The sequence below is a fragment of the Schistocerca serialis genome, chromosome 6 (genome assembly GCF_023864345.2).
Source record: "Schistocerca serialis cubense isolate TAMUIC-IGC-003099 chromosome 6, iqSchSeri2.2, whole genome shotgun sequence".
NCBI lineage: Eukaryota > Metazoa > Arthropoda > Insecta > Orthoptera > Acrididae > Schistocerca > Schistocerca serialis.
Window position 1 is genome coordinate 270,096,638 of NC_064643.1, and position 25,502 is coordinate 270,122,139.

A 25,502-nucleotide genomic window follows, 5' to 3' on the forward strand; every position below is an offset into this window, starting at 1 on the left:
CAACAACGGCTAGCACACAGCTGGGCAATGACCAGAAGTGAGCTTGGATGAAAGGTATTGGTACGTAATTCCATGCTGCTTCAGTTCCATGGCTGAGTTCATCCATCATAATAGCTGGTGACACGCTGTGTTTTAGTCTCTCGCGAACCCCTGACCAAATGTTTTAATGGGAAACAGATCTGGGGATCGTGCTGGTCAGGGCAGCAGCCGGACAGTCTCTGTATCGAGGGAAATCGAGACAGCTCGGGCAGCAGGCAGTCTTGCGTTATCACGTTGAAATACAACGTCACGGAGACCTAAGATAAAGCAAAGCGGTCGGCTTAACATGTGAGATAAGTTACGGCTGCTGTTCAAATTACATGCAATGCAAACCAGAGGTGATCATATTGTATACGCGCAGCCACCGTTGCTGGTTTTCGAGGAATTTTTCCCAAATAAAATCGTCTCTTTACGAACTTGATATTTCAAAACTCAACGAAATCGGGATCTGTTTCAAAATATTATCTCTAAAGCTAGAATTAACACACACATGCATATATGTATTCTACAGTTACTAGATTACTATTTGCAGTTCTAATACTATCAGAACAGTACCGGTGACACAACATAAACAGGAACGAATTTGCACTCTGCGCAGAGCTTGCGCTGATTTGAAACTTCCTGAGAGACTGAAAGTATGTGGTTGACCGTAAGATATGCTGCAGAATTTCTGTGAAGTTTGGAAAATGGAGATGAGGTATTGCCCGAAATAAAGCTGTGAGGCGTGTAGTGACTCGTGCTTGAACAGCTTAGTCATTACGTGACTTGCCTTTGAAAGGCAGGTTCGAATCCTGGGCATGCACCCATTTTCAGTCTACCAGAAAGATTGAACATAAACGAGTTTGAATTGAAGCAGAACACTGCATTTTAACCTTAAATTGTTCGCTTTTCAATGTCCTTAGTAGAGTGTCATCTCCTTCATTTTCGCCTCCGTTTGACACACAGACATATGAGAGGCACACAGAGTAGTGAGCATTAAAATCATCTTTAGGATTGTTAAACAGTTAGTAATCCTTGCACTGTTCATTATTAAACTTGGTTTTCTGTTTCAGATTTTCCCACTTTTTTTTTTTTTTACACTATCACTTCATCAGTTTTCCTGGAAATTTGTGAAAATATTTCAGGAACTGTAAAATGCACAGTAACAACAACCAGATGTCTTGATCGACTTTTAACTCGTTACTAAATGTGATTCTTTCGATACTAAATGTGATTCTGTTGGGTGTTTGTAGAACAACTTCGTTTTCTTTGGACCAATAGCTGAATTTTTACCTTCAGTTACGTCTACAAGACTAATCATTAATTTAAGCGTTATCATAATGAACAGACTATATTATGTGAAATAATATCTGTTTTGGAGTAATCGAAATTTTTATGTATCCGTGATAGGTTTAATCGGAAGTCGGATTTTCAGTAGAAAAATCGGGCAGTCTAGCCTTAATTTGGGTATATGGTAGCTCTGGAACCCATGCTATCACGCCTGGTGATATGACAACAACGCCCCTTCTCCTCGGAGCCTTCATACATCAAACGTCAATTGCGATGCTATACGCAGAACCGGGAGTCGTCAGAAAGGACGACGAGGTACCTGACTGCGGCGTGACTCTCTCTCTACTGCCATGTCATCAGAAGCCGTGACAATGATCAATGTGTGACCGATGCCGTACTGTTCGTGCGATTATTTGCCTCGCTACAAACTAGCCCATTTTCTGACTAAGGGTACGTTACGTGGCTGTACGAACCTGTTAGGCCCAACGAACAATATACCTGTCCTGTCGGGCGCCACCCGCACGGTGCAGCTGAAATCCAGCATGGCACTGAGTATGGCCCTGCTGAACCCATCGATTCCACATTCGCATGACAGACATGTAATACCGATCAGCTTGAGAAGCTACACTGCAGAGCCAAAGAAACTGGTACACCTGTTTAATTCCTGTAGGGTCCCCGCAGAAGTGCCGTTACACGACGACTTGCGATGGACTCGACTAATGTCTGAAGTAGTGCTTGAGAAAATTGACGCCATGAGTCGTGCAGGGCTGTCCATATATCCGTAAGAGTACGAGGAGAGGAGATCTCTTCTGAACAGCACGTAGCAAGGCATCCCAGATATGCTCAATAATGTTCATTTCTAGACACTCTGGTGGTCCTTGGAAGTGTTTAAACTCAGAAGCCTGTTCCTGGAGCCACTCTGTAGCAATTCTGGACGTGTGGGGTATCGCATTGTCCTGCTGGAATTGTCCAAGTCCGTCGGAATGCACAAGTGACATGTGTTGTGGACTGACAAGACAGCCAGTCCACAGTGACGGGTAACCGAAAGGCACGCACTTAAACTCAAGCAGGCTGGCTTGAGGTCTGAAACAGGATACGTAATGAATGCTATAAAGAAAAGTACGTAGCTGCTGGAATACTTAACTTTAATCCATCATTTGTATACATCGTTCTTGATGAGACATGCTTCATACGATAACTATCAATTGCTATGGCGCCTTGCTAGGTCGTAGCCATTGACTTAGCTGAAGGCTATGCTATCTATATTTTCGGCAAATGAGAGAGTCTCCGTCCGTGTAGTCGCTAGCGAAGTCGTCCGTACAACTGGGCGAGTGCTAGTGAGACTCTCGAGACCTGCCGTGTGGTGGCGCTCGGTCTGCGATTACTGACAGTGGCGACACGCGGGTCCGACATGTACTAATGGACCGCGGCCGATTTAAAGCTACCACCTAGCAAGTGTGGTGTCTGGCGGTGACACCACAACATGAATGGATGCAGGTAATCAGACAGGATGCTTACGTACCTGTTACCTGTCAGAGTCGTATCCAGACGTATCAGGGGTCCCATATCACTCCAACTGCACCATTACACCATTACAGAGCCTCCACCAGCTTGAACAGTCCCCTGCCAACATGCGGGGTCCATGGATTCGTGAGGTGATGTCCATATCCGTACACGCCCATCCGACTAGACTACATGTTTCCAGTCATCAACAGTCCAGTGTCGGTGTTGACGGGCCCAGGCGAGGCGTAAAGCTTTGTGTCGTGCAGTCATCAAGGGTACACGAGTGGGCCTTCGGCTCCGACAGCCCATATCGATGATGTTTCGTTGAATGGTTTGCACGCTGACACTTGTTGATGGCTCAACATTGAAATCTGCCGCATATTGCGTAAGGGTAGCAGTTCTGTCACGTTGAACGATTCTCTTCAGTTGTCCTTAGTCCGTTTTTTTTTCAGTATCTTCGGAGATTTGACATTTTACCGGATTCCTGATATTTACGGTATACTCGTGAAATGATCATACGGGAAAATCCCCACTTCATCGCTACCTCGGAGATGCTGTGCCCCATCACTCCTGCGCCGATTACAACACGACGTTCAAACTCACTTAAATTTTGACAACCCTGCATTGTAGCAGCAGTAACTGATCTGACAACTGCGCCAGACACTTGTTGTCTTATATAGGCGTTGCCGACTGCAGCGCCACATTCTGCCTGTTTACATATCTCTGTACTTGAATACGCATTCCTATACGAGTTTCTTTGACAATTCCGTGTATATCGCGGAAGTAGCCTCGATAAGCTATAATACTGCCGCTGTTGGATTCTGATCTGTCGTGGTAGACGTTTCTCAATCTTACAAGAAGTATAATACGACGTTTCTCCATCTTACAAAATGTATAATACGATCTTCTTACAAATAACAAACATTACAATGCGATTTCTGAATGAGAAGGCTGCTGTTTAATGTTTCCTTATACGGGTTGCCTCAGGAAGGAAGGTCAGCATACAGACACATGACAGAAGTGGTCATTTGAAACAAAAATATTTCATACGGTCGTCATATGCGCTATTGCGAATGGTTTCCAATGTAGAACACATTTAATGTACATTATTATTTATTTCCTGTATTATTCAACCCATTGTCAGGTTTACTCATGTACATTATAATATACGTTTTGCAACGTATGAAATGAAACTACGTATTTTTATAACATACACCTTTAAGCATTGCTGTGCACGTGACATTAGAACTGTTGTACAATTTACAACAAATGTTCAGATATCTCACTGTAACTTCAGTGCACTTACCCACTCTTGGGAGAACGTACTGTGTTGGGAGAACCTACTGCGTTACTTTTACGAGTGGCTACGGGCGTTCCCTAATGAGGGCAACAGTGTCCATGGTGCGACCAAGCAGTTCATTTCGGGTATTCATCTTTCGTTTGTACACCTCAGACTTCATCCACCCCCATAAACAATAATTTAATGGCGTAATGTCTGGCGATCTTGGTGCCAGTTAACTGTACTAACATGACCAATCCAGTAATTAGGTAAGTACCGTCCAGATGTTCCCTCAAACGTCTGGTAAAATGTGGAGGGACTCCGTCATGCTGAAAGTAACCTACATTGTAGTAGTCTGCGTGGCCAAAGGAATGTTCTCAAAGTGTCCAACAAACATAAAAGGCAAATCATTCTGTTCCGTCATTCGCTCATCTAAAATGACTCGACCGGTCATGCCGCACCAAGTAGTGATCGAAAATCGAACTTGGAAATTGGTTTCTATTGTAGCTTGGGGATTTTCATGCATCCATCGATGGTTATTAGGTGTTTTGTTGATCCCTTTTTCTGTAAACGTGGTTTCATCAGTTAATTGTATTAATGGGAACGTGTTCAAGGGACTCTGATACGTGCAGGAAGTCGCCGTGTGCTGCTCTGTTTCAACAACGACTTACGGATTGTTGAACTACGTTCCGAAGAAAAATGGGAACTTGGAAGAATATTTGTTTCAGTCAGTGTTCTGAAAACTTTGCTAGAAGTCTAAGTCAGGAATTCGACGTATCGGATGCGCCAAGGGTATTTTTCGGCAGCAGCAGGAACAGTACCAACCCAGAAGCCACAAACACAAACCATATGTGCACATTCTTCATTAATTTAGATGTACGGCATTTTAGCCAGCGTGTGTACAAACACAGTTAAGTGACGATTCTCTCTGATGCGCTCTCATCCCCTCGCATTATTTCACACAGGGCTTACCATTCACAACTGTTCATTCAATGCGTTAGTTTAGCAGCAGAAAGACATCCCGAGAAAAGAGGTTCAAAGCAATGACGTAGATTGGGCTAGAACACAGGTGAGGTGGTTTAAGACACATGCGTGAGCGCCACTGTCCCGAAAACAAACGTACACTAAATGTGTTCTATCCCGGAAACCATTTGAAATGGTGTAAATGTCCACATTAAGTTTCTTGGTTCAAATGAGCATCCCTGTCACATACCTGGATATGCATCGTTGCTCCTGGAACACTCTGCTTACAGAGTGCTTTCCTACCTATTCCGTGAGATTTAGATCAAATCATAATCATTTGTAATTCCAAACATGCAGTAAGCTTCCTGTGAGTTTGACGTTTGTTGTATACCATCTTCATGGTCTGACGGCCAGTGTGGCCGAGCGGTTCTAGGCGCTTCAGTCTGGAACCGCGCTACCGCTACGGTCGCAGGTTCCAATCCTGCCTCGGGCATGGATGTGTGTGATGTCCTTAGATTAGTTAGGTTTAAGTAGTTCTAAGTCTAGGGGACTGATGACCTCAGATGTTAAGTCCCATAGTGCTTAGAGCCCATCTTCATGGTCTTACAATTTTAAAAATGGCTCTGAGCACGATGGGACTTAACATCCGAGGTCATCAGTCCCTTAGAACTTAGAACTGCTTAAACCTAACTAACCTAAGGATATCATACACATCCATACCCGAGGCAGGATTCGAACCTGCGACCGTAACGGTCGCGCGGTTCCAGACTGTAGGGCCTAGAACCGCTCGGCCACTGCGGCCGGCACAATTTTCAAAACCAACAGTATAGTAAGCAGGTAGGAAGCGATGCACACTAAGCTGACGAAAGTCATGGGATAGCGATATGCACAGACACAAATGGCGATAGTATTGCGAACACAAGTGATAAAATGGCACTGCATTGGCAGAGCTGTTGGGCTGGGTTGTTTCGGGGAGGAGACCAGACAGCGAAGTCATCGGTCTCATCGGATTATGGAAGGACTCGGAAGGAAATCGGCCGTGCCCTTTGAAAGGAACCATCCCGGCATTTGCCTGGAGCGATTCAGGGAAATCACGGCAGAGCTGTCATTTGTACTCAGGTGGTTCGTGTGAAAAGGCGTCCGATGTGATTATGGCCGCATGATGGGAATCAACAGACTTTGAACGCCGAATGTTAGTTGGAGGTAGACGTATCGGGAATTCAGTTTCATAAATCGCATGTAAATTCAATATTCCGAGATCCACAGCGTGAAGAAAAAAATGGTTCAAATGGCTCTGAACACTATGGGACTTAACAGCTATGGTCACCAGTCCCTTAGAACTTTGAACTACTTAAACCTAACTAACCTAAGGACATGACACAACACCCAGTCATCATGAGGCACAGCGTGAAGAACGTGCCGAGAATACTAAATTTAAGGTATTGCCTCTCACCACAGCTAACGCAATGGCCGGGGGCCTTCACGTAACGACCGAGAGCAGCGGCGTTTATGTAGCTTTCTCAGTGCTAACAGACAAGCAACACTGCGTGGAATAATCATGTGGGACGTACGACGAGCGTATCTGTTAAGGGCACTGCGGCTAAATTTGGGGTTAATAAGCTATGGCAGCAGACGACCGACGAGAGTGCCTTTGCTAGCAGCACGACACCGCCTGTAGCGCCTCTCCTGGGCTCGAGACCATATCGGTTGGACCCTAGACAACTTTAAAACGGTGGCTTGGTCAGATGAGTCCTGATAGCAGTTGGTATGGTAGGGTTCGAGTGTGACGCAGACTCTGTCAAGTCACCGGCCGCAGTGACCAAGCGGTTCTAAGCACTTCAGTTGGGAACCGCGCGACCGCTACGGTCGCAGGTTCGATCATGCCTCAGGCATGGATGTCTGTGATGTTCTTAGGTTAGTTAGGTTTAAGTAGTTCTAAGTTCTAAGGTACTGCTGACCTCAGATGTTAAGTACCATAGCGCTCAGAGCCATTTAAACCCTGCCAAGCCGGCCGAGGTGACCGATCCGTTCTAGGCGCTTCAGACTGAAACCGCGAGACCGCTACGGTGTCCTTAGATTGGTTAGGTTTAAGTAGTTCTAAGTTCTAGGGGACTGATCACCTCAGATGTTAAGTCCCATAGTGCTCAGAGCTAAACCCTGCCAAGTCATTGGACCCAAGTTGTCAACAAGGCACTGTGTACGCTGGTGTTGTCTCCGTAACAAAATGGTTCAAATGGCTCTGAGCACTATGGGACTGTGGTCATCAGTCCCCTATAACTTTGAACTACTTAAACCTAACTAACCTAAGGACATCACACACATCCACGACCGGAGCCGCTACTATTTGGTCGAGTAGCTCCTCAACTGGTATCACGAGGCTGAATGCACCCCGAAAAAATGGCAACAGCGCATGGCGGCCTGGATGGTCACCCATCCAAGTGCCGGCCATGCCCGACATCGCTTAACTTCGGTGATATCACTGCGGCAAGGCCGTTGCCTCAATATTTCTGTAAGGAACTTCCAATGACCTGCGGAGTCCATGCCATGTCCAGTTGCTGGACTATGCTGGAGAAAAGGAGATCCGACGCGATATTATGAGGTATCCCATGACTTTCATCACTTCAGTGTAGGTCGGAGAGACTAGACTAGCGTCGAGAGCTACATCAGACCTGTCTTCGGACGGAACACAACAGCAGTAATAACGACAACAATGGATCGACTGCGAGCGTAACTGACGTTCCACGGCGCGGGTGTCGGCCCGGCGGCGCTGCCACGCGCGGTATGAGGGCGGCGCAGCGCGGGACGCGTGACACGGCCGCAGCCCCGGCCGCGCTGAGGCTGCGGTTCGCTGCGCAACGAAGACGGATGCGGCGCCTCCCAGTCCGTGTAGCTGACGCGGCGCCCGCTGAGTTATGGCCCGCGGGCCGCGGCGCGACCAGGCGCCAGCGCCTTCATACACACATCACGGCTCTGCTCCACCCTCTGCTTGCCAACACACGTGGCCGCGTCTCCACCGATGCCGAAATGCGAGTATGCTAATTCGCCGACGAGGAGCCCAAATGTGTAACAGCGATTGTCTATAAATCTGGTGCATTGCTGGACGACATATTGCTTTCCGCTACACCAACATTAGTGAGAATTGCAGCACCAAGACTGATGAAAGGAAATAAAATTAACTTTCAGATTGGGTAAAGGGCTGTACACAAACGCTTAAGAACATGGAAATGCATACGGCTGGCCACTAAAATTTCGTGGGACAACATGAAGAGTACAAGCAACAAAATCAGTGTGAAAACTGTTTCTCTTGCCGTTTAAAATATTGATATAACTTGCATGACTTCACCCGGCTGTATTCCTCTTAGTTATTTGAACACTGAACATCAAATAGGTATGATGTGCAGTACAGAGCCGGGCGGGGTGGCCGAGCGGCTCTAGGCGCTTCAGTCTGGAACCACGCGGCTGCTACGGTCGCAGGCTCGAATCCTGTGTCGGCCATGGATTAGTGTGATCTCCTTTGGTTAGTTAGGTTTAAGAAGTTCTAAGTCTAGGGAACTAATGACCTCATATGTTATGTCCCATAGTGCTTAGAGCCATTTTGCAATACAGACTTGGGTGTGACAATGAGAGCATTTTAATGCAATAACATGAAAGAAGTATGAGTAACTCCACTCATAAGGGGTTGTAGAAAATACGGAGAAACCGCGAGAAATGCATGCTTGAACATTTTCCACACGCGGACGAGGAAAATAATTCCACGGTTTTTCCCGAATTTCCCGGTTAAAAGTACACCTTTTCCCCGGTGAAAATACACTTTTTCGGTGTTAAGAGACAGTTTACTTTCCATCGGGACTATAAAACTTATCAATCCTATGAATGCTTAAGGTTTTATACAACGGCTTAGAACTCTCCGAAAAAAAAGCTGCGTATTTTCATACTACGTAAGTATAAATTCGAATTCCACCAAACATAGCACGTTAATTCCCGAAACATTGAAATCGAGATGGACAATCATAGCTCATGTCACGTGATCTCGCCAACCATTGACAGCAGATATTCACAGCTTTGAACACGTGTTGTAGTCAGTCAATAGCAACATCTTTGTCAAGCAGCGCGAACACACAAATCAGAAAATTTAATAAGTTTAAATTAATATACATAGTGTGCAAACAGTATGCATATAATATTGGTCTTTAAAATACATCACACAATTACGCCAGTAAAATTTTAAATCATGAATAAATGTCTGGGATTCTGGGCTCTAAATTTTTCTAAATGGCTGGTCCTCAAAGTGTTAAGTTTTAAATGAGCGTCAAACGCTCTGTGATTTAAGAAATTCATCCAACATTCTCACATGTAACATGATTTAACTTGTGTAAAGGGAAATTTACTTTGAAACTAACGCTTCTCAAACAACCAATCGAAATACACTACTGGCCATTAAAACTGCTACACCACGAAGATGACGTGCTATAGACGCAAAATTTAACCGACAGGAAGAAGATGCTGTGATATGCAAATGATTAGCTTTTCAGAGCATTCACACAAGGTTGGCGCCAGTGGCGACACCTACAACGTGCTGACATGAGGAAAGTTTACAACCGATTTCTCATACACAAACAGCAGTTGACCGGAGTTGCCTGGTGAAACGTTGTTGTGATGCCTCGTATAAGGAGGAGAAATGCGTACCATCACGTTTCCGACTTTGATAAAGGTCGGATTGTGGCCTATCACGATTGCGGTTATCGTATCGCGACATTGCTGCTCCCGTTGGTCGAGATCCAATGACTGTTAGCAGAATATGGAATCGATGGGTTCAGGAGGCTAATATGGAACGCCGTGCTGGATCCCAATGGCCTTGTATCACTAGCAGCTGAGATGACAGGCGTCTTATCCGAATGGCTGTAAAGGATCGTGCAGCCACATCTCGATCCCTCAGTCAACTAATGGGAACGTCTGCAAGACAACAACCATCTGCACGAACAGTTCGACGACGTTTGCAGCAGCATGGACTATCAGCTCGGAGACCATGGCTGCGGTTATCCTTGACGCTGCATCACAGACAGGAGCGCCTGCGATGGTGTACTCAACGACGAACCTGGGTGCACGAATGGCAAAGCGTCATTTTTTCGGATGAATCCAGGTTCTGTTTACAGCATCATGATGGTCGCATCCGTGTTTGGCGACATCGCGGTGAACGCACGTTGGAAGCGTGTATTCGTCATCGCCATACTGGCGTATCAACCGGCGTGATGGTATGGGGTGCATTGACGGCACTTTGAACAGTGGACGTTACATTTCAGATGTCTTACAACCCGTGGCTCTACCCTTCATTCGATCCCTGCGAGACCCTACATTTCAGCAAGATAATGCACTATCGCATGTTGTAGGTCCTGTACGAGCCTTTCTGCATACAGGAAATGTTCGACTGCTGCCCTGGCCAGCACATTCTCCAGATCTCTGACCAACTGAAAACGTCTGGTCAATGGTGGCCGAGCAACTGGCTCGTCACAATACGCCATCCACTACTCTTGATGAACTGTGGTATCGTGTTGAAGCTGCATAGGCAGCTTTACCTCTACGCGCCATCCAAGCTCTGTTTGACTCAATGCCCAGGCGTATCAAGGCCGTTATTACGGCCAGAGATGGTTGTTCTGGGCACTGATTTCTCAGGATCTATACACCCAATTTGCGTGAAAATGTAATCACATGTCAGTTTTAGTATAATATATTTGTCCAATGAATACCCGTTTATGATCTGCATTTCTTCTTGGTGTAGCAATTTTAGTGGCCAGTAGTGTATTTCCCGCGACCTGTTAGAAACAGGTTTGTTTCAGCAGCTCCAAGAGAGCGTCGGAAAACAGGCGTTACTGCGTATGCACAGCTACGATGATGTAGGAAGCCCGTATGTTCGCACGTATAAAGCATTAACTTACGTTACGTCATAACAGAAACAGGACCTCAGAGGCTGCTCCAAGAGCATCTGATTTTGGTAAACCTAACTTAAACACATAATTCGACTTAAAATGCACATTCGTATGTCCAGATTCACAATGAAGTAGGCCCTTACTTGATATTTAGCTTTTCAGAGTGGTTTTTCGGGACGTAAATTTTTTTGGAGTACCAGTATTGTACTGTCTGATGTTAGGTTCTTTATTATGGCACAATGCTATACGTGCCAGAACATCGAAACGTGCACTTGACATTCAGCGAACAGTTGAAACTAGCTAACAGTTTGGACTGAAACACTTCGTTTCTGCCGTCCATTGTGACCGAGCGATTCTAGGCGCTTCAGTCTGGAACTGCACGACCGCTACGGTCGCAGGTTCGAAATCTGCCTCGGGCATGGATGTGTGTGAAGTCCTTAGGTTATTTAGGTTTAAGTGGTTCTAAGTTCTAGGGGACTGATGACCTCAGATGTTAAGTCCCATAGTGCTCAGAGCCTTTTAAACCATTTGTACCACTTCGTTTCGAATAAATTGACTGCCTCTGTGGAAAAGGTTAATAAAAGCCAAATTTCTTTAGCAAACTGACAATAATAACTTCATTGTTCTGCAAGGCGCTTAATGCTTGACAGCCAAAATAATGAAAAACAGATAAAATCAGCCTTTATATTTTATGAAGTAACAGCTTTTTCATGAGATGAGAAAACATTTTATCTTCCAAGCACAGATCAAAAACTAACAAGACCTCGTAACCAAGCCGACTACGGCAAAGATAAATATCTATCAGCTGCAGCTTTCACCCGCTGTTTTTGGCGCAGTGGATAAATGACGTCGCCACATCAGCCCCCCTCCTTTTGAAACCGGGTGCACCAGGTATGTGGGGAAACTTGCACTTTATTTTTCTACGAGCTCTCGTGAAAACATCTGGTGCAGGCAATGGCTGCTCCTGTTCTGCACTTGCTGCTTCGCTGTCCTCTTCTGAAAGCGAGGGCTCGGTGAGACTATCTGCTGTTTCTTTGGCCTCCACGTTTGAGGGAGATTTTGCAGACCGAGGAAGGAGTGTACCCTTTTCGGTGTAAGCAGGTTTAAGCCGCTCAATTGAGACTGTCTCTTCTTTACCATCCTTATCGATTTTGAAGCTGTGGCTTCCTCTTGTGATTACCCTGTATGGTCCAGAGTAAGGCGAAACAATAACGTATTTTAGTCTCTCGTGGATTATGGGAATGTATTTTAATTCACTTGATAGCTTCCGGCAAGGGGAATCCGTTTTGTTTTCATTTGACTTGAGAGTTTGAAACGAAGAGGAAACCTCAAAACCACTAACAGCCACTCTTCCAGTAGCCAGAATCGGGAGGCGGTACTGCTCATACCCGGCTCAACTATGCATGAGCGTGAGCCCGCTGAAAAGTGCTCAGACGAACCTAACGCAAACAATTGTGACGTCACGCTCTTCGTAAGCAGTTTGTGGTTATGATGTATGTATTGCACAGTCTTCATCCTAAAGCCTTTGATACATTTTGCTGTTGAAAGACGTTAAGAGTATCAGTTATTACCAGCTAAAATTACAAAAACTTAAGTGAAAACTAAAACACTGAAAAATTCCCGGAATTCTAAAAAATTTTCGGCTTTTCCCGGTTTTCTCTTGGATGAAAACATTCCGGGTTTTTCCCGCTTGTCCCAGGACGTATACATCCTGAGCATGTTGCGCAGTTGTATTAGACCACGAACGACACCTTTGAAATGTCCACAATACTTCAAGTGCCATCCGTCGTCAGAACAGTGTGGTGTGTAAATGTGTGCACATTATGTGGGAACTGACCGAACTCGAGCGAGGGCAAATTTTTGTTGTTCGTATGGTGGGTGTTTTCCTAACAGAGGGAGCCAAAGTGTTTGGTGTTCTAAGGGGCACCGTATACACGGAAAGCGGGAAAAAAACATTATCCACTAAGTTACAATGCGGACGTAAGAGTGTGTCGAGTGATCGTAACAAATTGTCATTGAAGAGGGTTGTGACTGAAAATAATAGGGCGGCAGCTGCCTAAGTCAGTTTAGATTTAAATGTCCCACTCGTAAACTCTTTAAATACCAAATCAACATGAAGACTATACAATAAGCAGGGAATTGGAAGCCTAGTTGGAATTCCATAATCACTCATCAGTGATACACAGCACCATAAATGGAAAATGTGGTGTCGAAGACATACAATCTGGACTACGGAGCAGTGGAAGGAAGTCGTTTGCTCAGAAGAGTTTTGTTTCACACTAACTTCTGGCGGAGTGAAACAGGGCTGGAGTTCGCTGAAGATTTGGGCAGCCATATCGTGCTATTCCATGGGCCCCATGGTTACTCTGCAGTGTCACATTACAGTCAAGGATCATGTAACCATTTTTGCTGCTCAGGTCCATCCCATCATATATTGTTTGTTCCCCAGTGGTAATGCACTGTTCCAAGACGACAGGTCTTCTTCTCATACACCTCGCATAGTCCAGGTCTCGTTTTATAAGCACGAAAATTAAATGTCTCATCTCCCCTGACCACCATAGTCACCAGATATCAGTATTATTGAGGCTTCATGGTCTGCTTTGGAGAGAACCGTGCTTGATCTATATCCACATTCCATCATCAGCACCTTAACTTGTCACTGCTTTAAGGGCATGGTCCTCTGAGAACCCTACAGCATCTATATTAATCCATTTCGAGATGACTGGAAGTTGTCTGGGATGCCTACGGGTTTCCTATTACGTATGACACATGTTAATGTGTTGTGTTTTCGGTGTTCCCACATTTTATCCAACCCCTGTGTATTGTGTATATATGGCAGGATTGCGCTGTGAGTTCCTCACTAAAAAATCGCATTCGCTTTTTGGTTGTTTGTGAAAAGATAGTGCTATGTCTTGTGGAAAGCAGGAAGGTATACCAGGAAGTGTGGTAACTAGATAGCGGAAGGATCGTCGTACATGGAGACTGCGATTGGTCTCGCAGTATTGCTGTGACGTTATCTACGGTCTTGCTGTCCTGACCTAGCTCTGTTCTACTACTGCCACGAATTAAAAATAGTAGGATACGTATTGAATTATAGACTTGTATCCTTTAATTCTGGCAGCGGCCTTACCGCAGTGGATACATCGGTTCCCGTGAGATCACCGAAGTTAAGCGCTGTCGGGCGTGGTCGGCACTTGGATGGGTGACCATCCAGGCCGCCATGTGCTGTTGCCTTTCTTCGGGGTGCACTCAGCCTCGTGATGCCAATTGAGGAGCTACTCGACCGAATAGTAGCGGCTTCGGTCAAGAATACCATCTTACGACCGGGAGAGCTGTGTGCTGACCCCACGCCCCTCCTATTCGCATCCTCCACCGAGGATGACACGGCGGTCGGATGGTCCCGGTAGGCCGCTCGTGGCCTGAAGACGGAGTGCTATTTCTTTTTATCCTTTAAGTCTAGCTTTAGAGGATGTCACTTCATAAAAAATGTCCAGGTGAGAGTAGGACTCGGGCACAGACTTCATTATGTGTACAGACATTTCATCCATTCCGGTGATCGAGGATCTCGACGATTTTTGCCTCTTATCGACATTGATACTGGCCAGACATCGGTCCAAGGGATTTCAAGACCTTCAAATACTTTTTAATTTCAAGTTTAAGACGGAAAACAAATGACAAAATAAATATTCTTTTAGTGTGATATAATTGCAAATTAATAATTTTCAGATTTTCTCTTTTACTTGGACTGCTAAATTTCATGATTATATGTCACAAGGAAATACTCACAGGTTTTAATGAGTATCAAAATGTGCGAGATAAATGACCGTATCTTTAGATTGCATTGGCTTAGAAGCTTAACAGTTTTGCAGCACCATAGGGCAGTAGACCTCAGCATGTGACATAAATGTCAACTTGATAAATCTATCCGTTCCTGAGAAAAGGGGTTGTGAACAGTAGGACAGACAGGGAGACGGGCGGCAAAATAAGGCTTCCCCTTTTTTTGGCGATTGAAGTAGGAAATCATAAAAAGGATTTTGTGCAGTTTAGAAGTATCAGGTTCGTGAAAAATTCCGACTTTATTGGGAAAAACGTGGCACTGGTGGCAAATTGACACACAAAACGATCACTTGAAGTTCGTATAGCCAGCAGTTAGGAAGGGAGCCATTAAACTTAGGTTTACGCTGGTCGCTGTACGTATTTCCAAGATATCTGTGGCATTAACTTTCGACAAAATAGTACAGGACCACATACTGCACACGCTGGCTTCACATACCTCGATAAAGAGGATGTCGGGCTACTAGCCTGGCCAGCATGTTCTCCAGGTCTCTCACCCAATGTTAACATCTGGTTTGGGTGGCTGAGTGTCTGACACTTTGCCAGACGTGCCAGAATTGTATGGTTTCTAGACGAGACATACCACAGTTGGTAGTGGCCGCTTCGGGCGCAAACTGGAGGGGGGTGCCAGGGGCGTCAAAGCGCAAAATTCGAGTACAACGCGTGTCAGAATCCGTAAGAAAACTGACCCGGGTGAAAGTATTCGAGGTAAGAGGGCTGGGAGGGGGGCGCCAAATGTTAAGTGGCTTGTGTGCAAAAACATTATAGAAGCGGCCGTACTGCCGCAGGTGGCAGCTCTGCTTACTTTGCACACTGCACACCAACAAATCACCTACAAATTTAATCACGTATTCCTTCTACTGTAATTTATATGCAGAAGGTTAAAAATTCCCTCATTTACTATCCATCCTGGAAATGCTTTAGTATAGATACAGTATGATCCAGCTGCCCCTACCGGCGCTGTTTTATGCAACCTACAATGTTAGCACTGGCCTTAAAAAACCATGTGCAAGATTTTCATATTATCTCGCTCGCTTCCCCACAAACTATTAGTCCGAGAGAAGAAATAAACAGGACCTTTTTAGTAGGAAATTTGATGATTTAATGGGGCTATATTAATTAATTAATTATTGAAATATAACCTTTTACTTGCATTCGATGGTATGTATCAGGGCAGTTTGACACACTGATGGCCTGCACCAGAGCAATTACTCTCACATACGATGTATTAAAAGTAACATATTACGACGTATGCAAATCATCACGTGTGAGATGTGATGGAACAGTAAAATGAAGTAATCCCCTGCCATGTCTATGAGGTCACTATCAGCTTTGTGTCATCCTGTCTTCCAAGAAGCGTTGTTATTATTTTTTGTATACACGTAAGTGATTATTGGTCATGTAGCTTTGACTGAATCGCAGATATCCAATGAGTAAATAGATTTAGCCTTTCTGGTATCAATGAACCAGAAAATTACAAACTAAATTTAGTAGTTGTGACAACTATATTATGTGCAATCGAGATGTAACTGAATGTTGCGTAAATTTAGGCTGTGAAACAAAGACTTCGACTCCGCAGAAGCCAGTAACAAGTGGCCGATCAGCCACGTCGCTGAGATATTTTACGTGTGACATGCAAGGCAAGCTTGCAGACAGCGGAAGTGATGGCACCTGTCATTCTTCGAATATTGTGTCCACATTCTTGGAAGCGTGCGGCCTGGTGTTGTCATGCTTTAACTGTAGCATATGCAGCTGCTCATCTTGTTATAGATAATTATAATTAAGTTAGGGAGCCACTACAGAGTAGAGATGTGTTTTCACTGTTGCACAGGTAAGCCATATCATTCTTAGGACCAGGTTAAGACATTATTTAGTGAGTATAAGGAACAGTGAGTGTTTATTTCAGAAGTTTTTAGCTAGTAAAACAGATCTCTCATTCTACCATCTCAAAATGAGAAAATTCAACTTTTTAATAAACCTGATACACAGTAATTGCTAGTACAGATAACCTAAGCTAATAATTCACTTTTCCACGTCCATACTACTGTAGAAATCATATTTAACTCTTTCAGACCCTAACTTTTTTTCTGGAGGAAGGAAAATTTCGATCTGTGTTCTAACGTTCTTAGGCGATTTTTTAATGATGTTAGACCCGTGATTTGTACTGGTATATGTACCCGTTTTCAATACATACCTAGAAAATCTGGATTCTTTTAATGGACTAAAATAAATAATTTTGAAAAACTCACTGTTGTAATAAATAAAATGATAATTCAATAATTACTATGCAAGATAATAATAATAATAATAATATTCAGTTATACAGTGGAGTATAACCAACCAACAACTTCCTTCAATTCTGGTAGTCACAAGCCGCTGCACACTGCTACATTTACTTGTTGACGTTTTTACAGTGGTGCCCAACACATGGAAGCACTTGCGCATGATGAAAATGCTGAATATTAACTGATGTATAAATGAGGTTTCCATTGAGGACAAATATTTATGTTGCATCTAATACACACTGAATATCAAAATACACAATTGTAACCAAATGGTCTGATAGGGTTAAGCAATTTGGCATTTAAAAGATTGTCTAAAGAAGTCAACAGATTTTTTATTTACCCTTAGGCTGTAACTGGGGATCACTTTCACTAGTACAATTTGCCACATAGGCGCCATGCATGCATTTCCACAGCTGGAATCATGCCTTAGAATAATTTCTCCTTCAGCGATTTAAGAAGTGCTTGGCACTGTTACTAGTTGTCTGATGACACCTTAGTTTCCACAAGAGTTATGGGACGTTATGATGCCGGCACGCACATGTGGGAACGGCCTGTGGTAAAACATGAAATAATGAGTGTCGTTATCTTTACTGACCAGTGAAGGTTTTGTATATCTCCTTGTCATAATCGAAGAGGGAGAAAGGTAAATTGACAATAACCCACGTGTTACGATCTGCAAACGTAAATTTTCGAGCTGACCTCCAGGACACAAATGTGTTAGTTATAAGTATTGCCGGAAACATCTGCTGCGTCATCGTGCACCGAATCAGTAAGTTACTGCTGCCACTCTGAAATTTCTAAAAATGTGTGACGTACGCTTCCTCATCTGCCACTATCCATTTTTGGCAACGTATCAAACGCTTCTGTTCACTATTACGAACTGCATTCCATTGCATGCAAGATATGGATCAGAACGCTGTTACACGCACGGTCATTCTTGTATTATCATGCCTGATCATTGTTACATTTTGTTAGCAGAACATCAAAACTGTCGGTTGTAATTAATATAGATATCCATCAGCTATTTGTGACACCTGTATACGCTATATCGGAAAACCAATCCAATATAGTCCAAAACACTTGCTAAACGTCGCCTGAAAACCAAAGCTAAGCTAAAATTCCTGCCCTTTGATTTTTTTTCTTTTTGCGAAAACCAGAGATTCTGTACCTTCGTATTTAGTTCGGTAGCCACACTAGAATGAGTGGGAGAACTTAGTAGAAAAGTGTCGAATTCTGTAATATTTCGTTCACGCATGGAACAAGATAAAATATCATTGTAAGCATTCTTATGTGTTCTAATCTCTATTTCCCACACATACGTTAGATACAACAGAACAGTTGCACAATCGAATTCGAATATCTTACCTCTAAATTAATTCAACTGGGTTTCGTGAGAATGATGTCACCTTTCTTCCAACGATTCTCTTGAAGTTCCTGAGCGTATCAGTTTGGAGACAACTACAACTGTTCTTTTTGTTAATTTTTATTTACAGGCATAATCACATATATTGAAATAACTTGTATAAAACAGCCATCTTAAATCAGTGTGCACCGCAGAAGGACCATTCGCTGTCACTTTCGTTATGGGCCGTACCTCCCAGGGGCTATACTAACAGCCAGCTTCCGGGTTCCTTCAGCATCTGATGGCTAGCCAACACCATGAAGGCCGCAGATGCAGGGGACATTCTGTAGGACACGTCACATACATTTTCGCATATGATTCTCTCAACAGATTTACTGCTCTTTTGCAGAATTGTCCCCAAAAAATCCACGTCTTCCATAGCCCCCCCCCCCCCCCCTCACTTCTAATTTCACGTGTTCGGTCCTTTTACTTCACTTAGCAGAGCTATCTTTTCATATTACACTGTCGAAAGACATTCCAGGCGTTTACTCTTATTGGTCGTTTCTCTCGTTTATACGCACCATATTGCATTTATCCGACATTAAAAATGTCCGTCATTCAGTGTACTGAGATTCTTTATTTCATTACAGTCATCCAGCGACATCATTTTCCTGTAGGCAGCGACATGGTCATCCAACAATATTAGAGTGTCACTGTCCTGATATACGGTTCATGTATGTTGAATACTTCAGTGACTCTGCCACGGTTCCTTTAAGAACAACCGGCTACTTTTTTTCTATTCAGCGTTCTCCACGTTGCACAACATACTTCGTTATATCGGTGAAACCTTTCTTAATAGCTTAGTGCAGAAGAGACTTTGTGTGATTCTCTCTTCATAAATAGTCAATATTGTGGTATATCGTCGAAAGTCGTCCGGAAATTGAAAAGAATAAATTTACCTGGCAGTATCGAATTCTCGGAGAGGGATGATGGTGTTATTGGTAAGAGAATATCAGAGAAGTTTTCATGTATTCGAATGTGTGAACTTTTAGGCAGGCCAGCAAAGTCTTTCCGTAAGTATTGCATAATCCTTTACGAGATTCATTTCTCTACCTCGTTGGTGTAAAGTAGGTCTGCCCACTACTGTTTAGCGGCGCCTCTCGCTGTCAGATAAACCTTACTTTTAAGCGGTGTTGCACGCCTCGCACATTTTTGTATGAGTCCGCCAACTGGCCGTAATGAACCCCTTGCCTCTCGTAATGGAATATTAAATTAAAACGCCTCTGCCTAGCAGCCGACCTGCCCTTTCTGCATCTCTCTCTCTCTCTCTCTCTCTCTCTTTCTCTCTTTCTCTCTGTCTCTCTGTCTCTGTCTCTGCCTCTCTCTCTCACTCGCATACACACACAAACACACACAAACAAACACACACATACACACACGCGAGCGCGAGCACTCGCTCGCGCACATACTATCTCTCTTCCTCTCTCCCTGCTCCTGCCTGTTGTCCCCAGTGATTTAAGAAAATAATAAACTGCCCCCTTAATTACAGCCACCTTGCGTTCTCACAGTTACAACCGTACCCTCGCCTTGCTGCCTCTGAAAAGAGTCCTTATAAACGACCCTAAAGAGTTTTTTTTACATGTATAAAATACTATACCCATCCCTCTTATTTTTGCTGTATGCCTAAAAGAGATATGGTAGACAAAAAGAATCCGGAGCACAAAAGCACAAAGCATGGTTCGTTAACCACATCTGGCGCTCCATTAGTTTATTGTTGATTAAGGCATTATTAGCCGTCCTTAAGTGTGTACGTTTACCTAAAGCCGAATTCCGTTGTTAGATGTGTTAGAACCTGTGGTGTCACCACCAGACACCACACTTGCTAGGTGGTAGCCTTTAAATCGGCCGCGGTCCATTAGTATATGTCGGACCCGCGTGTCGCCACTATCAGTGATTGCAGACCGAGCGCCGCCACACGGCAGGTCTAGAGAGACTTCCTAGCACTCGCCACAGTTGTACAGCCGACTTTGCTAGCAATGGTTCACTGACAAATTACGCTCTCATTTGCCGAGACGATAGTTAGCATAGCCTTCAGCTACGTCATTTGCTACGACCTAGCAAGGCGCCATTACCAGTTACTATTGATGCTGTAAAACATGTACCGTCAAGAGCTATGTTCACCAATTATGGATTAAAGTTAAGTATTCCAGCAGCTACGTACTTTATTTGCTAGTCTCAGTTACTTTACCTGTTCCAGAACTCACGCCAGCCTGCGTGAGCTTAAACGCGTGCCTTTCGGCTTCCTGTCATAGTGGATTGGCTGTCTTGCCAGTCCACAACAGAACCATTCGTGTACGCTGCTCACAAACCCAAGTTTTAGTCATCATTCCAAGTGTCAGCATCCCCAACTGCAAAATTACAATCTGTTACTGGTGACTAAATTATAAGAAAATAGATACACTTCGTTAGTTTTGGATTTATTGACTATGATTCTACTGGGGATAGCTAAAGGTGATTGTTGCCTAGTCGCCAGTTAGTGAAAATAGGGTAAGTTTTCCCGGAATTGCTTGTGACAACGCAACAACGAATAAATAAGTAGGCAAGAAAAAGACTAAAGTTATGGACAAGTAGATTGTTTGCAGACTAAATTTTAAATAAAGCAGAAGATGAAGAATCAGGAACTAATCATTGTGGTTTTCACATTTATAATGCATCTCGAAGGCTATGCTTCATGATAATGTGATGTACAGTTAGTAATAGTCTCGATTTCTGAGTTCCACTGCCTCAGTACTTATCTGTACAACCATTAGGAAGATTGTGAAATGATTATTAGACTTGAGGATGGACCATAGCTTCAGGAACACCTTTTGAAGCACGAGTACAGCGAGAAAGCCATTTATATAACTTGCACATTACCTGAGGACTGAGAAAAGGACCCTAAATAAACTCAGATACAGGGGTTGAACGAAAATATGGAAACGGGAGAGAAGTGCATGCTTGAACGTAAATGCAGATGCTAGCCATATCTCAGGGCTGCGCTGTTTTATTTGACCACTGTGCAATATCCTCAATACGTTGTAAGTGGCGGTAAGAACACTGTTCTGTGTAGTCGTGAGTGCCTGATGTCGCAATTAAGGGAATTCGAACGTGGGCAAATTGTTGGTGCCTTTATGATGGTTGCTTCCGCAGACATGGTACCCGAAGTGTTTCAAGAGACGTCGTATCGAGGATTTATAACGGTCATTGAAGAGGACTGTGCGGAATGCAATAGGATGGCAGCTGCAAAAGTCACTGAAAAACTGAATCCGTAGTGGGAAAACGTGGTGCCGAAGTCATAAAACCTGAACTATGGAGCAATAGAAGAAAGTGATTGGTCGGATTAGTCTTTTTCACAATATTTCCAACTTCTGGCTGAGTTTATGTCGCTAGAGTGAAACATGGTGAGAGCTCAGTGATGATTTTGATAGCCATGTTGTGCTATTCCGTGAGTACAATAGTTATTTTCCAATATTGCATTAGTAACAAGGATTATGTGACCATGTTATATCTGCAATAGTGATTCTATGTTCCAAGGCAACAGGGTCCCTGTTCATACAAATCGCGTCGTCCAGGACTGGTTTTCTGAGCACGAGGATGATTTGCCGCATCTTCCCTAGCCACCACACTCAGCAGATCTCAGTATCACTGAGTCTTTCTGGTCTACTTTGGAGAGAAGGCAGCTTAATCGCTACCCATCGCTGTCACAGGGTCCTGAACTTACAACTGTTTTGCAGAAAGAATGATATAAGATCCCCATGAAAACCATACAGCACCTGTATTTGTCCACTCCGAGACAAATGAAAGCTGTTTTGACTGCCAATGGGCTTTCTTAACCCTATTAGGTTTGATAATGTGATGTGTTTTTGGTGTTTTCATGTTTTTGTTCAACACCTGTACACCTGAAATTGACGAACGGTGACAAGTTATGGAAATTCTTCTTCATTCTTACAAGTCAGATCAGCAAGCGAAGTTTCGATCTAAATACAACAAGAAGTGTAAATTACGCCTCGTAGACAAGTCATATTTTTCCGAGTTTATAATATGAAGCATGGGACCAACTGATCCTCAGGAAGCAATTGATTTACTCGTACTTTCGTATATAATGTGTGACACACACGTCCAAGTGGCCAAATTGGTTTGCACACGACATTTATAGTTTGTAAGCAGCCATAATGTAGTTCATTATTCGAACTAGTAAGCAGGTAATCTTGAAGCGTTAGCGTTTCTATACTCCTTAAGAATTGAAATATTGTAAAACGGAAGCATGCGACTTTATAAAAGTTCATATCTTCATTTTTTACATCATAGTCGCCTAAGTACTGTAAATACCCACCTTACGGGTTTCAGCATAATATTGCCATCTTCAGATGCGGTAATTAACCTACAAACAATTTCGTCATCGCGAATATAACTGGAGTTGACACATCATGACGAAACTGTTTGTGGACTGCCAAATCTGAAGACGGTAAGATTATGATGAATCCTTTCCCAAGCTGACAAACACAGCTTTAGACGGAAGCTAATGCAGTACCTTGTATTGGTTACTTTATATGGGTATGTTCCATTGTATGTTAGAAGATCCATGAACATAAAGACGGAGTCCAGTCAATTATAACCTGCTGAGGTACGTTGTTGTTGTGGTCATCAGTCCTGAGACTGGTTTGATGCAGCTCTCCATGCTACTCTATTCTGTGCAAGCTTTTTCATCTCCCAGTACCTACTGCAACCTACATCCTTCTGAATCTGCTTAGTGTATTCATCTCTTGGTCTCACTCTACGATTTTTACCCTCCACGCTGCCCTCCAATACTAAATTGGTGATCCCTTGATGCCTCAGAACATGTCCTACCAACCGATCCCTTCTTCTGGTCAAGTTGTGCAACAAACTTCTCTTCTCCCGAATCCTATTCAATACTTCCTCATTAGTTATGTGATCTACCCATCTAATCTTCAGCATTCTTCTGTAGCACCACATTTCGAAAGCTTCTATGCTCTTCTTGTCCAAACTATTTATCGTCCATGTTTCACTTCCATACATGGCTACACTCCATACGAATACTTTCAGAAATGACTTCCTGACACTTAAATCAATACTGGATGTTAACAAATTTCTCTTCTTCAGAAACGCTTTCCTTGCCATTGCCGGTCTACATTTTATATCCTCTCTACTTCGACCATCATCAGTTATTTTGCTCCCCAAATAGCAAAACTCCTTTACTACTTTAAGTGTCTCATTTCCTAATCTAATTCCCTCAGCATCACCCGACTTAATTAGACTACATTCCATTATCCTTGTTTTGCTTTTGTTGATGTTCATCTTATATCCTCCTTTCAAGACACTGTCCATTCCATTCAACTGCTCTTCCAAGTCCTTTGCTGTCTCCGACAGAATTACAATATCATCGGCGAACCTCGAAGTTTTTATTTCTTCTCCATGAATTTTAATATCTACTCCGAATTTTTGTTTTGTTTCCTTTACTGCTTGCTCAATATACAGATTGAGCAACATCTGGGAGAGGCTACAACCCTGTCTTACTCCCTTCCCAACCACTGCTTCCCTTTCATGTCCCTCGACTCTTATAACTGCCATCTGGTTTCTGTACAAATTGTCAATAGCCTTTCGCTCCCTGTATTTTACCCCTGCCACCTTTAGAATTTGAAAGAGAGTATTCCACTCAACATTGTCAAAAGCTTTCTCTAAGTCTACAAATGCTAGAAGCGTAGGTGTGCCTTTCCTTAATCTTTCTTCTAAGATAAGTCGTAAGGTCAGTATTGCCTTACGTGTTCCAGTGTTTCTACGGAATCCAAACTGATCTTCTCCGAGGTTGGCTTCTACTAGTTTTTCCATTCGTCTGTAAAGAATTCGTGTTAGTATTTTGCAGCTGTGACTTATTAAACTGATAGTTCGGTAATTTTCACATCTGTCAACACCTGCTTTCTTTGGGATTGGAATTATTATATTCTTCTTGAAGTCTGAGGGTATTTCGCCTGTTTCATACATCTTGCTCACCAGATGGTAGAGTTTTGTCAGGACTGGCTCTCCCAAGGCCGTCAGTAGTTCCAATGGAATGTTGTCTACTCCGGGGGCCTTGTTTCGACTCATGTCTTTCAGTGCTCTGTCAAACTCTTCACGCAGTACCATATCTCCCATTTCATCTTCATCTACATCCTCTTCCATTTCCATAATATTGTCCTCAAGTACATCGCCCTTGTATAGACCCTCTATATACTCCTTCCACCTTTCTGCTTTCCCTTCTTTGCTTAGAACTGGGTTTCCATCTGAGCTCTTGATATTCGTACAAGTCGTTCTCTTATCTCCAAAGGTCTCTTTAATTTTCCTGTAGGCAGTATCTATCTTACCCCTAGTGAGATAGGCCTCTACATCCTTACATTTGTCCTCTAGCCATCCCTGCTTAGCCATTTTGCACTTCCTGTCGATCTCATTTTTGAGACGTTTTTATTCCTTTTAGCCTGCTTCATTTACTGCATTTTTATATTTTCTCCTTTTATCAGTTAAATTCAATATTTCTTCTGTTACCCAAGGATTTCTACTAGCCCTCGTCTTTTTACCTACTTGATCCTCTGCTGTCTTCGCTACTTCATCCCTCAAAGCTACCCATTCTTCATCTTCTGTATTTCTTTCCCCCATTCCTGTCAATTGTTCCCTTATGCTCTCCCTTAAACTCTGTACAACCTCTGGTTCTTTCAGTTTATCCAGGTCCCATCTCCTTAAATTCCCACCTTTTTGCAGTTTCTTCAGTTTTAATCTACAGGTCATAACCAATAGATTGTGGTCAGAGTCCACATCTGCCCCTGGAAATGTCTTACAATTTAAAACCTGGTTCCTAAATCTCTGTCTTACCATTATATAATCTATCTGATACCCTTTCCAGGGTTCTTCCATGTATACAACCTTCTTTCATGATTCTTAAACCAAGTGTTAGTTATGATTATGTTGTGCTCTGTGCCAAATTCTACCAGGCGACTTCCTCTTTCATTTCTTAGCCCCAATCCATATTCGGCGAC

At 43.4% G+C, this 25,502-nt stretch overlaps 1 protein-coding gene and 1 pseudogene across 1 annotated transcript in view; one reads left to right on the forward strand and one right to left on the reverse strand.

Annotated features, from left to right (window-relative positions):
• Positions 1-25,502, reverse strand: part of LOC126484821 (uncharacterized) — an 854,899-nt gene that overhangs the window by 287,119 nt on the left and 542,278 nt on the right. The window lies entirely within an intron of this gene.
• On the forward strand, positions 14,094-14,211 carry LOC126485330 (5S ribosomal RNA; annotated as a pseudogene).